Source organism: Botryllus schlosseri, chromosome 10, assembly GCF_051294905.1.
Source record: "Botryllus schlosseri isolate E-star chromosome 10, Bs_hap1, whole genome shotgun sequence".
Taxonomy (NCBI): domain Eukaryota; kingdom Metazoa; phylum Chordata; class Ascidiacea; order Stolidobranchia; family Styelidae; genus Botryllus; species Botryllus schlosseri.
The window spans coordinates 28,424,600-28,437,160 of NC_137245.1; the positions used below are offsets into that span (position 1 = coordinate 28,424,600).

A 12,561-nucleotide genomic window follows, 5' to 3' on the forward strand; every position below is an offset into this window, starting at 1 on the left:
CTCACCATGCTCGTAAACCTTATTTTCAATCAACCAACAACCGAAAAATCCACGAAATATATCTCTCAGCAAATGTGATAGTAGCACTCCACAAAGGAACATAGCTTAATGAAGGGTATCCAGTCAACCTTATCCGCGCACAAGCTGAATTCGGCGGGAGTAGACCTTACAGCGTTAGGGAGCGTGGCAGCATAGTTTCGACATAGTGTTTCCGGTATCCGAATTCACAATTTCCGAAACAGACTTATGGCCTTTTTTTCGATGTAGGAGAGAGTTAAGTCCTGACCATGTTTTTCGAGTGTCCTTTATGTGTCTGATATATATACAATGATTGGAAACTGCCACTATAGTGTCCTATATGGTGTCGACACAAGCAAATCTCACGGTTCAATGAAATTGTATCACGTCACAATTCCCATTTGGCTACAGGCAATTTGATGGTTATTTTTGACCGGCTTGCCGAGCAATAAATTTGATGAATCGGGTATCAATCGAAAGCCAACTCTGCACTGATTACGAAAATATAAATTTTATTCCACTCATGGCCCTGGAACCCCCACAATAAGCCCCAAATTATTCATTGTTGAGTAGATTGACAGTGTGACGCAACAATGCTGTCAGGCGAAACGAGAGAGAAACTCAAGAGCAAGGATGCGGCCGAGCGGCGTAGAGTGGGATCAGCTGACGTCGCGGCAATAGCTATGTGCAATTATAGATAACTAACCTAGCTATACTTAGACGGAAGGATCTCCAAAAGTTGAAGGATATTGCAGGAAAATTCGTAGGTCCCAAATACATTCTGTGGACCCAGTTCTACCTTTACAAATCAAGGAAAGGCTGGTAATGTGTGCTCGCTTTTAGCGAAGCGCCTATAGAAAGTATCAACAGCGCCACGCATCTCTGGAGCCCTACGCAACAACCGGGCTACGGTAATTGATATCATAATAATCTGACATATCCAATGTAGACTACTTAGACGTATAGCCTACATATCTCTATCAGCTGAAGGATATTGCGCGAAAATTGGTAGGGACCAAATACATTCTGTGGACCCAGTTCTACCTTTACAAATCAAGGAAACGCTGGTAATGTGTGCTCGCTTTTAGCGAAGCGCCTATAGAAAGTATCAACAGCGCCACGCATCTCTGGAGCCCTACGCAACAACCGGGATACGGTAATCCATATCATAATAATCTGACATATCCAATGTAGACTACTTAGACGTAGCCTACATATCTCTATCAGCTGAGGGATATTGCGCGAAAATTGGTAGGGACCAAATACATTCTGTGGACCCAGTTCTACCTTTACAAATCAAGGAAAGGCTGGTAATGTGTGCTCGCTTTTAGCGAAGCGCCTATAGAAAGTATCAACAGCGCCACGCGTCTCTGGAGCCCTACGCAACTAGCGGGCTAAGGCAATCGATATCATAATAATGTGACATATCTAATAGGGATGGTGTGAACATGAGGATCACGTTCGCGTTCTGTGTGTGAACCTCGGAAATTTAGAGGTTCGCGTTCACAACAGAACCTTGGTAGGTTCTGCACTGTGAACCTTTTTCATATATTACAATTTTCACTTCATTATAACATCTTTGGTTCATATTTATTGCATTTCAACTGCGGGCCACTCTTTGCATGGCGCTGGCAGCATTAAAAATTAACACTAAACGAGCATGCACCTTGACAATCTCAAAAGTTATGCTTGCTTGGTTACAAAAGTTTGTTCGAAATATCCAGCTTTCCGTTTGTGAATATTTAGTGACTCTTTGCTATGAGTTTGACCCGCAATCACACAACATCACGATTGAAATACGTAGTCAGCGAATGATGCTTATTCAACCAATCATTAAGAGTGATATCGTTTTCTGGTGCAAAAAATCTTGCTGGCGTACGAGGTCAATCTTGACTTCATAACTTTACTGCATCATTAAAACCAAATCCTTGCGATTGAGGTGTTGGCTACTGCTGTATAACTTGTTAATGGGGTAATATCGGTAGCAAGTATAGAAACCTGCTTTACACTCTGCTCAATATTAATGTAGCAATACTCAGACGCCGAACACATTGTCCGGTCTGGCCTAAACCGTTAAGGCGTAAGCTTATATTCCCTGGTAAGTCCTCGTTGAAATTGTTGGCAAAGTGACAGAAGATATTGATTTTATAGCAGTAGGCCTATTATATCCTTTGATTGCCTCAGTTGATACATTTAGCGACGTTGAAAACGCCAACATGGAGTTTGATGTGGCCTGAGTCGTCGCTAGGTATCGTGTACATCATTATAGGCTATCATTTCATTGAAAGATAGGCTTGGAATTAGCAATATGACGTCACGTGACGTCATGAAGTTCACGTTCGTGTTCACACAGAACCTTTCAAAAAGGTTCGCGTTCACACGAACCTGAACCTTTCAGAGGTTCACACCATCCCTAATCTAATGTAGACAATTTAGACGTAGGCTAAATATCTCTATCAGTTGAAGGATAATGCGCGAAAATTGGTAGGGCCCTAATACATTATCTCTGGACCCAGTTCTACCCTTAAAAGTCAAGGTCAAGTCAACCGAAGCAAATAGAAAAAGTATCAACAGCGCAGCGTTTCTCTGCGACGCGATTGCACATAGCTATTGCCGCGACGTCAGCTGATCCCACTCTCGCCGCTCGGCCGCATCCTTGCTCTTGAGTTTCTCTCTCGTTTCGCCTGACAGCATTGTTGCGTCACACTGCCAATCTACTCAACAATGAATAATTTAGGGCTGATTGTGGGGGTTCCAGGGCCATGAGTGGAATAAAATTTATATTTTCGTAATCAGTGCAGAGTTGGCTTTCGATTGATACCCGATTCATCAAATTTATTGCTCGGCAAGCCGGTCAAAGATAACCGTCAAATTGCCTGTAGCCAAATGGAAACTGTGACGTGATACAATTTCATTGAACCGTGAGATTTGCTTGTGTCGACACCATATAGGACACTATAGTGGCAGTTTCCAATCATTGTATATATATCAGACACATAAAGGACACTCGAAAAACATGGTCAGGACTTAACTCTCTCCTACATCGAAAAAAAGGCCATAAGTCTGTTTCGGAAATTGTGAATTCGGATACCGGAAACAAACTTTCAGACCCGGCGGCCATCGCGAATCACTTCAATGAATATTTTTGTAACGTAGGCCCAAATATTGCTTCTTCTATTACAAAACCTGTGTCGGCCAGGTCAGAGGTGAGATCGATATCCCAGTCAATTGTGCTTGAACCTACGACCAAATACGAAGTAGAAGTAGCCATCCACAAACTGAAATCGCACAAGGCCGACGGCTATGACCAAATCCCATCATGGTTCTTAAAAATGATAAGCCTGCATATCGGTCAATATATGGCCCATTTTTTCAACTTCATGATAGAAAATGGAGTCTACCCAAGCTATCTAAAAAAAGCCAGAGTAGTCCCTGTACACAAAGCTGGGGATAGAACTAATGTCACCAACTACCGTCCGATATCCGTTCTCCCATGCATCGGGATTGTATTCGAAAAGTTGCTCCTCTCTCGCCTGTCCTCATTCCTCGCCAAAATGTCTGTCATTTCCCCTCAACAATTTGGCTTCCGAAACAAACACCAAACCGCTCATGCCCTCCTAACAGTGGCCGAACAGTACTATGATATCTCAGAGAAGCGAAATGTGGGATGTAGCATTTTTCTCGACCTAAAAAAAGCGTTTGACTGCGTAGATCATAAAATTCTCATCTCGAAATTGGCGCGTTACGGACTTCGGGGCCCACAACTTGAGCTCATGAAAAGTTACCTCACTGGACGCCAACAAATGGTTGCGATCTCAGACACCTTGTCCTCTCCTCACCCGGTGACCTGTGGTGTGCCCCAGGGCTCAGTACTCGGACCGGTCCTTTTCACCTTATATGTCAACGACATTTTTGAAACCTCCTCATTGAACACCACACTGTTCGCTGATGATACTCACCTCCTCTCTTCCGCATCTTCGACGGCAGAGCTGGATGCCCTGACTGGTGACCAAATGCCCAAAGTCCATGAGTGGACGGCCCAGAACAACCTTTGCATAAACGCCTCGAAATCGCAATTGCTGACAGTCAATTCAAAAAATAACCTAACCGTTAATATCGCTGGTCAGCTCGTTTCCAACACAGATAATGCCAAATATCTCGGAGTTTTACTGGACTCGAACATGTCCTGGAAGAGTCATATTCAGTCCCTAGAAACTAAATTATCACCGAAGTGCGGCCTGTTCTACAGCCTTGGGTGCTTCATGCCAGCATGGGTTCTCCTGATACTCTTTAAATCCTTAATCCAATCGAAGTTACATTATGGCATCCTCTGTTGGGGGGCTGCCAGTAAAACTGCACTCAAGCCACTGCAGAAACTACAGCATAAAGTGCTCCGAATCATAGCTAGGGCCCCAAAGGGGCCTGGCTGCCCATCCAATAAGTCGCTGCTGAAGAGATTCGGCGTCCTAAACATAGAAGATATGCGGAAACTAGAAATCGCCAAGTTTATGTATCAGTTTCACTGCGGTCGTTGCCCCGAATATTTCAATGACTTCTTTACCTCTGAATCAAAAGCGCACAAGTACAACACACGCGCGTCCACGTCGTCCAAATATCATATGATCGACCGAAAAGATCATCGCTCCATCAAATATGCCGGACCTGATGTGTGGAACAGTATCCCGCCGGCCATCCGACAGTCGACGAGCATGTCCACATTCAAGTCGAAATACAAGCAATTACTACTAAATAAATACAGTCCATCCTCAAGATTACCGGACCACGACTGACCTATCGATCTCGCTTCCCATGACATGCCGCCCTATTTCTTGTCGCTTTCCTTTTCTATACTGTATTCTTTACTTTCATTCAGTGTGCAAGTGTGCATGCCTCCTCTTTACTACGCCTAGGCCAAGGTGGGTGTCCGATTTCATTGACAAATCCAAGTCGCTTCGACATCTTCCTGTCTATTCATTGTATCGCATTTTTTGTGGTGTATTGAACTGATAAAATTGCTAATAAACCAATGATGATGATGATGATCATTGATCCAACATTCGCGTTTGCTGGTGGAAATAGCGCCACCTGGCGAAATCTCTCTTGTAGAGCTCAAAATGAGTGTTCTAGCCAGTCTGCCTTCATAAACTTGGCTGCTTCACAGACTCAGTAAACAGGCGAGGTGAGGCTGTTTTTTTTCATTTATTTGTTGATTTGTTGACTGATAACTGACCATATTGGGTAGTATTTATTGTATGCTTCTAAATAAGTGTTCCAGCATGTATGCTTTCATATACTTGGCTGCTTCATTTATTCAGTACCAAGGAAATGGTCGAGATGGAGGTTGTGTGTTTTCCTATTTCATCTGTTTTTTTTCATTGACTGCTGACTGACAATATTGGGTAATATTTATTGTTTCAGGATAACTGTCTTGGATTGGTTTTCATTTCTAGCTATCAATTTGCCTAGAATGAGTCGATCAAGGAAATTTAGAGTTTAGAAGAATCTTTGAAATGGAAAGATGCATTGGTGGATTCACCAAATCCCAAAATGAGTCATTCTTCGTGACCATAGGGACAAGGTGCCTGAAGAATAAGTACTTATGAACTATGGCAGTAAAACGTGCTGTAGCTACGTCCGTACTGAACTGGAATATTGGATGTATGGGTACTTGAGTGTTCTTGAAAGCCTAAACTTGCCAGTGAACACTTTCACAAAAATGAAACTGGTTTGAAGGACAAAAAAAGAAAGACTGCATCTCGACGGTCTTTCGCTGTGAAAAATTGAAAGAGTTCAAGACTCCTAAGACACATCAGACTATGTGCATGGCGGCTATTAATGCTCAGGTTGTGTTATATATGGTTCAATGTGTGATGCAAATCAACTAATATGGTCATTGATGTCATGATCAGTGTTCTTATCCTTGTTTTTCGAAGTTATTGTGGTTTTATTTTTTCAAACGCGATTTTCTCAAAATATACTTTTTCTGCACAAAAATTGTATCTCCTCTGCACCTGCTTGTTCGATTCATCTGAAATTTTGTACAAATGATGGTTAGGGTATGTATAATAAAATGATTGAGCGTTTTCTCAAAATTTTGTCCAGAAAAATTTTTACAGAGGAAAGAATTTTGAAAAAAATGAAAATTTAGGGTTCGCTGACAAAAAATATCATAAATTTTGTTAGAAGACCTATTTTTGAAAATCCCTCAATTGTTTTGTAGATATATATATGTACTATTACTACAGCAATATTTGAAGGAAAATCTTGAAAGACTTTTGAGTTTTTAGGATTTTTAATACGCGTGTTCAATATTTTCATTATTTTTTGAGTAAGTGTACCGGTGGGGTACATGCTCATGGTACAACATAAAGACCATATTTGGCAAGGAAATTTCCTGCCCTTTCCAGCAATGTATGAATCATGGGGCTCGCATCTACCTTTACAAATTTATGACTACAAACGTGAACACCTAAAAAAATCATTTTCAAATAGAAGTGCCCCCTTAAATTGCTCCGAAACCCTGAAACTATTCAGCAAACTTCATTATCACTTCAATTTCAAACGCTACCGTGCAGTGGAAGATTCAATATTACGCCACATTTCCAATTCATGATGACAAAACCTGACCCTTAGACGATTCGTAACTGAAATTGGACTTGGACGCGACCTTTCGTAGAATTACTCAGACTCGGGCTAACTCGATGGCAAAATGAAAATGACTCGAGTGGACTCGGAGTGTCTCGGAATGCCGTGAATTTGATAGAACCATGGACGCAACAAACTAATCGCGTATCAGGGGAATAGTAATAGATCAGAAGGTCGCAGCTTGGTATTTCGCTAACTAAGCAAGCAGTTATGGCAGCCATTGGCAATCTGTTGTAAGGCCAGTTAAAGGTATACTGAGTACCGTGGTGGTACATGCTCCAACGATGTAACAACAATGGGCCGTTCCAATTTCAATCACTAGGACACATTCATTAATATATTTATATTATATTTATATTTTTTTCTGCTCCTATATTTGAAGATATTTGGCCATGAGATTAATAGCCGACATATCAGAAGGATAACTGAATCCTGGATTGGAATTACAATGCTCAACTTGAAAATGTTATGATATCAGATAAGTCTCTATTATCAATCTGTTAAATTCAAAATATTCATAGTAGCTGCAAAATTATAACCCGATAGCTTTTATGATGGCATCATACATTTGTCTGCCATATGGTGTCTATATCTTATAATTAATATATATCAAGTACAACGACAATTCCATTCAAATAGTTATAAATGTGATGATTCTTTTCCTGCCAGGCCTAAATTGATAGTAAATCCCATTTTGACGATGTGTGTTTACTGTCAGTCTACTGGATCGGATCACGCTCAATAGGACAATTCATTCCCGCCAAATAAGGCCTACTTGGAAAGACATAGAATATCCCTACAAATGCTGCGGCCCGCGGGGTCGTCAAAACTGGAAAACTGGCCCGCGAGCACATTTGAGTTTGAGGCCTCTGCTCTAGATTACTACAGATAACTAACCTATAGGTATAGATTAGTAATCTATATAGACCAGGGATGGCCATCCTTTTCGGCTAAAGGGGCACATGCAATTGACGAACGAGTCCGCGGTCCACTAGCCGCACCACGCGGGTAAAATTTTCAAAGTTTATAAATGAACTAGGTCAATAATATTATTACTTGAGTATATTGCGGGTCTAATGTATACCGCCCGCTGGGCTCAGTTTGCAAGGACACGACTATTCGGCGTCTGGACACATCGATATTGAAGGTTTCCGGTAATATGCTACAATCATTTTGTGCTCACATTTCATCGTCCACGATCTTTCTTTGAGCGCGAACGCGAAAAGACTTTCTCCCGTAATTTCGAATACAGTTAGACTCAATCAGGTAAACTAGGCGTTTTTATTTTCATTTTCAGGAGGGGTTAGGCTACCAAGCAAGAACACGTGTAACAATTAAACACGCGAAGCGTGAAATAAAATTTCACTACTATTTTAGTTTATTGTAATGTACGACGATTTATTAAAAATGTGACTGGACCCTGGATCTGAAAATGCATCGGAACTGATATTTTAGTCATCAACATCGCAAGTGTCGCAGCCAGACTTGTAATTTTTGGTTGGCCTTGCAAGTTCACAATCTGAGCAATCCATTTTCCAGAATATAACAGGATTTCGATAATATAATAGGAAATTACCTAGCGGAACACTCAAAACTCTCGCGGGCCGCGGGTTGGCCACCCCTGATATAGACAGACCCATTCGATAATTTTCAGAGCTGGAGCCGGAGCAGTGGTAATAATGCGGCTCCGGAGCTGGAGTCTGAGCTAATGTATGATAGAAGAAAGCTCCGGGGCCGGAGCTGGAGCAGTTAAAATTTACGGCTGCTCCAAAGCCCTGAGTACAACACACGCGCGTTCACGTCGTCCAAATATCATATTATCGACCGAAAAGATCATCACCATCAAATATGCCGGACCTGATGTGTGGAACAGTATCCCGCCAGCTATTCGACAGTCGACGAGCATGTCCAGTTGTCCACATTCAAGTCGAAATACAAGCAATTACTACTAAATGAATACTAGTGCATCCTCAAGATTACCGGACGACGACTGACCTATCGATCTCGCGTTCCATGACATGCCAAGCAATTTTTGTCGCTTGCTTTTTTCTAAACCATCTTCTTTACTTTTCATTCAGTGTGCATGGCTCCTCTTTACATCGCCTAGGGCAGGGGCAGGCAACGTAAGGCCCGCGAAGGGATTTTGTCCGGCCCGCGGACAGTTTCCTGTCATACATGATAATGTGGCCCGCGGCGTCAGTATTCCGAGATTCCCCACTACTTGCTTAGATACATCAAATTTTAGTGACTGTATGTTATTATACACATACACATTGGGGCTCTTCAAAAATGACTTTTTTCTCAAATCGTAATGGCTACTTGATAAAGTTGTTAGGTTACCTAATTTAAGCCTACACACCAAATTTTGTTCAATTCCAGCCAGTAGCCGCATTGCTATATATAAAAATTAATAAAAAATAATTTCATAATTTTCTGTTCACCACATGAATGTGTTAGGTTGTCTACAGAAATTTGGATTATCAATAAAACAGTATTTACGGTTGCCAATTCTTTAAAGATTTAATATAGTTGTGCCCACCGTAAATACTATTTTATTCAAATCCAAATTTTTCGACGTCAATAATTCTGCTTCCACTGGTTGGAATTGAGCCAAATTTGGTGAACATCGTTTCTGTAGACAACCTAACACTTTCATGGGGTGAGCAGGAAATTTTGAAGTTTTTTTATTATGTATTTTTTAATAAATAGCAACTTTCTTCTCCTTTAAGAAGGCGGCTACTGGCTGGAATTGAACAAAATTTCATGAGTAGGCTTAAATCAGGTAACCTAACAATTTTATCAAGTAGCCACTGCAATTTAAAACAAAACTCATTTTTGAACATCCCTATTGGTGAGGCACCGACGTTTTAGAGTCAGATTTGCCAAAATGGTAGCTGATTTAGTTAGCCATTTTTTCTTATCACATTAGCACTCTTCACACGCAGGCTACGGAAGAAGCTACTATATATAATACTAGGGCCATTCCCAACCTGGACAACAAAAGTTGGAACCACCACATTCCCAAATCTTCTGAAATTTGGTACATGCATAGATGAGTTAATTTCGAACACAATAAAGTTTATTTGAGGAAAATTGATCCCCGGGGTCAAAAGTTATGTCATTTTGAAAAATTGACAATTTTTTTCTCATTTCAGCTCTGCAGCATTCAGGTTTATCAATGTAAAATTCAAAAAGGTGTAAACAGATGTTGGATTACAGTTGAGATTTGGCACTGGGTTTTCTGAGTAGCTAGTATATTGGTCTATATTCTCATGTGGTATTGAATGCCATGCGGTGTAGTGTTAAAGGTTAAATTGAGGCGAAACTTGGTCGATGGTCTGAAATCGGTCAAGCGTTACACAATTTAGAATGCGAATTGAGCAAAACCTTATAAGTATATTCCAGCGAGTAGGTTATCATATGAAAGCTGGTTACAAAGACAATTTTCCATAGCTTTTTCATTTTGGTTTTTTGACTGTAAGGTGGGGAAATCGCCATCTCAAGAGTACACTGCATTTGTACATGGATATGCTTAAGTTTGGAATACGGTAAACCGATGGTTCCCATACTTTTTTGACTCAACACACCTTGTTAAGCTCAACTTATATTCATCACTACCCCTGAAGACTATATGTCAATTTCCAACAACCTATTTGAAACCAAGAGCTGTTCCTTGGGTATATATTAATGGGAAATTTTAAAAAATAACCTAACCGTTAACATCGCTGGTCAGCCCGTTTCCAACACAGATAATGACAAATATCTCGGGGTTTTATTGGACTCGGACATGTCCTGGAAGAGTCATATTCAGTCTCTACCCTAAATTATCACCGAAGTGCGGCCCGTTCTACAGCCTTGGACGCTTCATGCCAGCCTGGGTTCTTCTGATACTCTTTAAATCCCTAATCTAATCGAAGTTACAATATGGCATCCTTTGTTGGGTGGCTGGCAATAAAATTGCACTCGAGCCACTGCAAAAACTATAACATGAGGTACTCCGTATCATAGCTAGAGCCCCATAGAAGCCTGTTGGTCCATCCAACAAGTCGCTGCTGAAGAGATTCGGTGTCCTAAACATAGAAGATATGCGAAAACTAGAAATCGCGAAGTTTATGTATCAGTTCCACTGCGGTCGTTGCCCCGAATATTTCAATGACTTTTTTACCTCGGAATCAAAAGCGCACAAGTACAACACACGCGCGTCCACGTCGTCCAAATATCACATGATCGACCGAAAAGATCATCGCTCCGTCCAATATGCCGGACCTGATGTGTGGAACAGTATCCCGCCGGCTATCCGACAGTCGACGAGCATGTCCACATTCAAGTCGAAATACAAGCAATTACTACTAAATGAATACTAGTCCATCCCCAAGCGTACCGGACCACGACTGACCTATCGATCTCGCCTTCCATGACATGCCACCCCATTTTTGTCGCTTGCTTTTTTCTATACTATCTTCTTTACTTTTCATTCAGTGTGCATGCCTCCTCTTTACATAGCCTAGGCCAAGGTGGGTGTCCGATTTCATAGACTATTCCAAGTCGCTGCGACACCTTCCTACCTTTCATTGTATCGCATTTCTGTGGTGTATTGAGCTGATAAAATTGCTAATAAACCAATGATGATGATGATGTGCATGCCTCCTCTTTCCATCGCCTATAGGCCAAGGTGGGTGTCCGATTTCATTGACTACTCCAAGTCGCTTCGACACCTTCCTATCTTTCATTGTATCGCATTTCTGTGGTGTATTGAACTGATAAATTGCTAATAAACCAATGATGATGATGAGAATAGCTACCCATTGCTCCCGTCGTTTATCCGTCCTTTGCAAAATTTCTCAACTTTGACATTCAGAGTTATATTGTTCAGCAGAAACTCTACCGATAGTGATCTGAATGTCGAGGTAAGGAAATTCAACATAGGTGCGGGTTAACGACGGGAGTAAGGGTGACCCAGGGGGTCGCCAACTCAAAATGGGTCGCAGGCCACTTTTCAAAATTCCTAGAGGCCGCGCGGGCTTCAATATCGAGATAAAAATAGGCAACGCTGGGGCCTCGGCAACGCAGTTTATTAACCGCGTTTGGATAACTCTACGTCAGTACAACGCTGTGCTAACATGGGCGACGGGCATAGTTACCACATAAGAAATAATATGTTATTGAAGAAATACAAATACAACAATGCATGCATGCACACTGAATGAAAATAGAGAAGATAGTACAGAAAAAAGCAAGCGACAAAATGGGGTGGCATGTCATGGAAGGCGAGATCGATAGGTCAGTCGTGGTCCGGTAATCTTGGAGATGGACTAGTATTCATTTAGTAGTAATTGCTTGTATTTCGACTTGAATGTGGACATGCTCGTCGACTGTCGGATAGCCGGCGGGATACTGTTCCACACATCAGGTCCGGCATATTGGACGGAGCGATGATCTTTTCGGTCGATCATGTGATATTTGGACGACGTGGACGCGCGTGTGTTGTACTTGTGCGCTTTTGATTCCGAGGTAAAAAAGTCATTGAAATATTCGGGGCAACGACCGCAGTGGAACTGATACATAAACTTCGCGATTTCTAGTTTTCGCATATCTTCTATGTTTAGGACACCGAATCTCTTCAGCAGCGACTTGTTGGATGGACCAACAGGCTTCTATGGGGCTCTAGCTATGATACGGAGTACCTTATGTTATAGTTTTTGCAGTGGCTCGAGTGCAGTTTTATTGCCAGCCCGCCAACAAAGGATGCCATATTGTAACTTCGATTGGATTAGGGATTTAAAGAGTATCAGAAGAACCCAGGCTGGCATGAAGCGTCCAAGGCTGTAGAACAGGCCGCACTTCGGTGATAATTTAGTGTAGGGACTGAATATGACTATTCCAGGACATGTCCAAGTC

At 41.7% G+C, this 12,561-nt stretch overlaps 1 long non-coding RNA gene across 1 annotated transcript; it reads left to right on the forward strand.

Moving 5' to 3' along the window:
* The first annotated feature begins 5,130 nt into the window (after positions 1-5,130).
* LOC145447618 (uncharacterized) lies at positions 5,131-6,239 on the forward strand. The gene is made up of 2 exons (XR_013917665.1): positions 5,131-5,197; positions 5,437-6,239. It is a non-coding gene; the product is annotated as an uncharacterized LOC145447618 (long non-coding RNA).
* The last annotated feature ends 6,322 nt before the right edge of the window (positions 6,240-12,561 follow it).